Here is a 6,000-nt window from a genome sequence, read left to right as displayed (position 1 = left end):
GCATTTTAAGGTTTAAAGAAAAGAAATACTCAAACTACCATCCTGAGACACTCTTCTAAAGTCCATGAGGACCTGATTCTCTGTGCACAATTTCTGCATTGCAACCATCTGTTTACATGTCTTTAGGCTTACAAGACTTTAAATTCATGGAAAGGAGAGGTTACATCTTTTCTATCTTCCACCCACAGTTTCTGAAACATAATAGGTATTAAACTAATTAATGACTGTCATATTAAGGAGTACTTCAGGTGCTTTCTTCTCGCCTCCAATTTACATGAACCACAGCTCTTGAGTAAGATAAATCACTTAATTTCATTGACTTGCTTCTTGACAAATTCATATGATTTAACTACCATTATAACTTCAATGACGTTCAGAAGTCCATAATAAATATTATGAGATATTCCACTCTTCATAAGAAATTGGAAATTTTCTCATTATTTTCACAATAATGAGTGATCCCATCTTCCCTTCCGTTTATTCAATTTTCATACTTTCTAATTCATACGGAAATCTGACACAGTTCTGTGTGAGCACCTTGTCTTCTCTTTTATCTCAAGTAGCTACATTTTAGCTCTTTTCATCATGTCTTCCTTGTTATGGAGGAAACCCTATTTTGTGACCTTGCCTCAACTACATCCCCTTCTTTACCTATCTTTAATCTAGATAGATTGTTACTCCTAGATTTTAGGTTTCTTAAACCATAGATCTATTTTGATCATCTCTGTATTTCTTCCTTCCTCCTGTACAAAGGTTTTGCATGGTCTTGAAAAATAATTACACAATAAATATTCATTTAAATAACGGTGAAGTATATGATACTCTGTTCAATTAGTGAGGAATATTTCCTATGTCACTGAAAAATAAGCCAATCCTCATGTATAGGTCTCCTTTTGCAGGGTGTGCCATTAGAATTTTGATACATAAGTAGGAAAAAACATCCAACATCAATTTTCAACTTCTTTGTGCATATACATACATCTCTTTGAACATTGGTTCAGAGAATGAAATCATTGGCATTACCTCAATTTCTTATCTTATTATTGACATACTTCTTTATTTTACCACATTATGCCTTCCTAATTAGTGGTGTTTGAAGGTTCTAAACATCTATATGCCATTGAAATCTCCTACTTCACTCAACTGGCTTACCTTCTTACATTTTTTTTTAAGATTTTTTATTTATTTATTTGACAGAGAGAGAGATCACAAGTAGGCAGAGAGGCAGGCAGAGAGAGAGGAAGGGAAGCAGGCCCCTGCTGAGGAGAGAGCCCGATGTGGGACTCGATCCCAAGACCCCGAGACCATGACCTGAGCCGAAGGCAGTGGCCTAACTCACTGAGCCACCCAGGCACCCCCCTTCTTACATTTTTATTAAGAAATTAGTATAAATTCTTTTCTTCTTGCACAATACATTAAAGACATTCCAGACTTAAAGAGAAAAGTTAGAGGAATGCCATCAAAAGAACTTTTCTAAATTATTTGCAAATGCTACACTTAAGACCTTATATGGCTATATGAAATTATGACAATGAATAACTTGTACAATTTTAATAACCTTTTCTGCTCACAATGAAGTTTTCAAACTAATCTACTTTTGGTCAATGTAATTAAAGGGTTTTCTTTTCAAAAAAATATATTTTTTTTAATTAATTTTTTATTTTTTATAAACATATATTTTTATCCCCAGGGGTACAGGTGTCTGAATCACCAGGTTTACACACTTCACAGCACTCACCAAAGCACATACCCTCCCCAATGTCCATAATCCCACCCCCTTCTCCCAAATCCCCTCCCCCCACCAACCCTCAGTTTGTTTTGTGAGATTAAGAGTCACTTATGGTTTGTCTCCCTCCCAATCCCATCTTGTTTCATTTATTCTTCTCCTACCCACTTAAGCCTCCATGTTGCATCACCACTTCCTCATATCAGGGAGATCATATGATAGTTGTCTTTCTCTGCTTGACTTATTTCGCTAAGCATGATACGCTCTAGGTCCGTCTATGTTGTCGCAAATGGCAAGATTTCATTTCTTTTGATGGCTGCATAGTATTCCATTGTGTATATATACTACATCTTCTTGATCCATTCATCTGTTGATGGACATCTAGGTTCTTTCCATAGTTTGGCTATTGTGGACATTGCTGCTATAAACAGGAATTCAGTAAAGTGTCAGGATATAAAATCAATGCACAGAAATCAGTTGCATTTCTCTACACCAACAGCAAGACAGAAGAAAGAGATATTAAGGAGTCAATCCCATTTACAATTGCATCCAAAACCATAAGATACCTAGGAATAAACCTAACCAAAGAGACACAAATATATATATATATATTTTTAAGCATATTTTCTACTTCAGAAAAATTTACTTTGAGGAAACTGGTGGCAAGGTCTTCTACATGAAAAGAAGCATCCCTGGTTAGAAGCACCTTGTTTTATATGTTGCCAATAGCGATGTGGCTGTCCGTCCATGCAGGGATCCAGTCACCAACTAAGGAGAAAGATATTCTGTCAATAAGAGCAATTAATAAATCTTGAAATATTGTATCTTAAGAGAATTATTTGGTGCAGAATTTGCCAATTTGTGTTCTTAAAGACACTATAAGAGTAATTCCACTAAAAAAGGATTTTCCCTCTCAGAGATTTAGAGTACATACATGCTCAGTAAAGTTTGAAGAAGTTCTGTGTTAAACATGGCTTTCAGTCACCACAGAAATTTTACATATATATTTGTCAAAACTATATTCCAGAATATACTAAATGCTATGGTGAAGTCAGAATTTTCAAACAGCATGGTCTTTAATGTACTTACAATTAAAATTACCAAAGCATGACCAATATATTAAACCCCTGTATAACATATAAAACATCATATTTAAATTATAGATGTATCCCCAAAGGTAAAAGAGCCTAATGTGTAAAATGTATTTCTAAAATATACTCACTCATACTGTTTGAGAAACACACAATGATGTTTTGTCTATGGTAATGAAATAGCTTAACAGGCCACCATGGCTTAATTCCAATCTAAGTCCAAAGCAGCATAATACACTAAGAAACTCAATAACAGCATAGCAAATATATACTCATTTATAATAATTATTATAAATTATTACAGGTAAAGTTAAAAAAAATCAAGAGAGGTGCATGTCGAGGTCTCTAGGGTGATTTCCAAATAAAAATCCATAGAACAGACATCTGGTTGCAGCTCCAACATTGTAAGGAACTAAAAGTTGTCATTCCCATCCTCACAACAAAGAAACAACTGAACAAACTGATAATCTGTGACTTTTCTTAAATGCATCAGAATATTAAGATCACAGGGTAAATAGTCACCATAAAATCTGGAGAGGCAAAAAACAAAAACAAAAACAAAAACAAAAAACAGAGAATCATTTTAACTGAAACAGAAGCTGATGGAGGCAGTAACTGGTAGGAATACTTAAATAAAATTTTAATGAATTGTTAGATGCTTATGGTGAAAACACCTGAAAATTAAAAACTCTTCAGGACCATCAAAAAAACCAAAATCTTGCCATTTGCAACAATGTGGATGGAACTAGAGGGTATTATGCGAAGTGAAATAAGTCAATCAGAGAAAGATAAATATCATATGATCTCTTGAATATGAGGGATTTGAGAGGCTGGGCAGGGGGTAATGGGGGAAAGGGAGGGAAAAATGAAACAAGATGGGCCCAGGGAGGGAGACAAACCATAAGAGACTCTTAATCTCAGGAAACAAACTGAGGATTGCTGGAGCAGGGGGACAGGGTGTCCGGGTGATGAACATTGGGGAGGGTATGTGCTATGGTGAGTTTCACAGACCTGTACCCCTGAAACAAATAATACATTATATGTTAATTAAAAAAAAAACAAACCCTCTTCAGGGCTAAATCGTACTATGGAACCTACACTTTTATGTGTTTTATTTCCAAAAGCCCCACCAAATTTTTGCAGAAAACAGTAGAGAAAAAAATTTATCTCCTATTTCAGGCAGAGAGAGGGGAAAAGTATAGGACTAGAGTTTTTTCTGTAAGAGTGGCCTGCCTTCTAAGAAACTACATTATCAAAGTCTTACCTGACTTGAGGGAAGGGTAACTAACCAATTTCAGGCTCCTTTCTGTCTCGTGTAAAGGAGGGGGAAGAGAAAAAAGGCTAAGGAACACTTCTGACATAACAGTTCAGTCTACAATGTGAGATTAACATAAAGCCTAACACTAAAGCTTAATTACTTCCATTCCTATTACCTAATAAATCATGTTTGAGTTTCAATGAAAAAAAAAAAAATCACAAGGCATTTGTAAAAGAATGAAAAATGCAACCTGAAAAGACAAAGCAACAACAAAACCAGACTTAGATATAACACAGGTTTTGGAATTACCATATAGGGAATTTAAAATAACTATAAAAATATTTTAAGGGTTCCAACTGAAAAACTGGAGAAGAAGGAGTGACATCAACAGAGATGGAAACTCTCAAAAGGGATCAAAAGGAAATGCAAAGATTAAAAAAAAACCATAATGGAAATGAACCATGCCTTCAATAAAATCATCAGCAGACTACAGAGTCAAAGAAATAATCAGTGACCTTGAAGATACATAAATAGAAACTCTGCAAACTTAAATGAAAATAGGAAAAAGCATTTTATAAACAGAACAGAAATCTCAGAACTGTGAGACAATTACAAAAGGAATGACTCGCATGAAAGTGGCAATACCACAAGGAAAAGAAAGAGAGAAAGGGAAAGGAACAGGACGAATATTTAGAGTGACAGAGCTAAGCATTTTCCAAAATTAGTGGCAGACACCAAAGCCCGGATCTAGGAAACTCACAGAACACCAAGCATGATGAATACTAAAAATTTATACTTAAGCATACTGTAGTCAAACTGCAGAAAATCAAAGACAAACACAATTTTAAAAGATAGTATTATGCCTCCATCAGAAAGGATGAATACCCAACTTTTGTAGCAACATGGACGGGACTGGAAGAGATTATGCTGAGTGAAATAAGTCAAGCAGAGAAAGTCAATTATCATATGGTTTCACTTACTAGTGGAGCATAACAAATAGCATGGAGGACATGGGGAGTTAGGAGAAGGGAGTTGGGGGAAATTGGAAGGGGAGGTGAACCATGAGAGACTATGGATTCTGAAAAACAACCCGAGGGGTTTGAAGTGGTGGGGGGTGGGAGGTTGGGGGAATGAGGTGGTGGGTATTAGAGAGGGCACAGATTGCATGGAGCACTGGGTGTGGTACAAAAACAATGAATACTGTTATGCTGAAAATAAATTAATTAATTAAAAAAAATAAAAGATTGCCAAGAAAAAAACTACTTTACTTATAGAAGAGCAGAAATAAGAATTACATCGGACTCCTCTAAAGAAACCATGCAAGCCAGAAGACAGTGAAGTGCAATATATAATTTTTTAAAAGATACTAACCTAGAACTCTGCACCCAGCAAATTGTCAAAAGTGAATGAGAAATAAAGAATTTCCCAGACTAATAGAAGAGTGAACTTCTCACCAGTCAACCTGCCTTACAAGAAATGTTAAAAGAAGTTCCTTAACAGGAAGGAAATTATATAGATCAGAAACTCCAACCTACATAGAAAAGAAAAGCAATGTAGAAGAAATATGTGAAAATAAGTAAAATCTTCTGTTTTCTTATTTTTAATCTATCTAATAATAATATCCACAATGTCTTGGTTGATCATAGTATAATGATAAGTAAAATGAATGACATCAGAGTTATAAGGAAAGAGAGAAGCATTGAAAATATTCTGTTAGAAAATGCTTTTACTATCTGTGGAGCAGTTTGGTCTTATTTCAAAATGTAATTAGATTAAATATGGAACATTGAATACTTGAAGGGAAATACTCAAAATTTAGAAGTATTATTTAATATGCTAAGAGAAGAGAGAAAATTGATCCACATAAAATGATCAATTAAAGCCAGAGAAGACAGAAAAGAATATTTTTGAAAAAAGAAAAAGCA

This window comes from Mustela nivalis, assembly GCF_964662115.1.
Source record: "Mustela nivalis genome assembly, chromosome: 2".
In the NCBI taxonomy this organism is placed as follows: domain Eukaryota; kingdom Metazoa; phylum Chordata; class Mammalia; order Carnivora; family Mustelidae; genus Mustela; species Mustela nivalis.
This window is presented reverse-complemented; position numbering follows the sequence as displayed.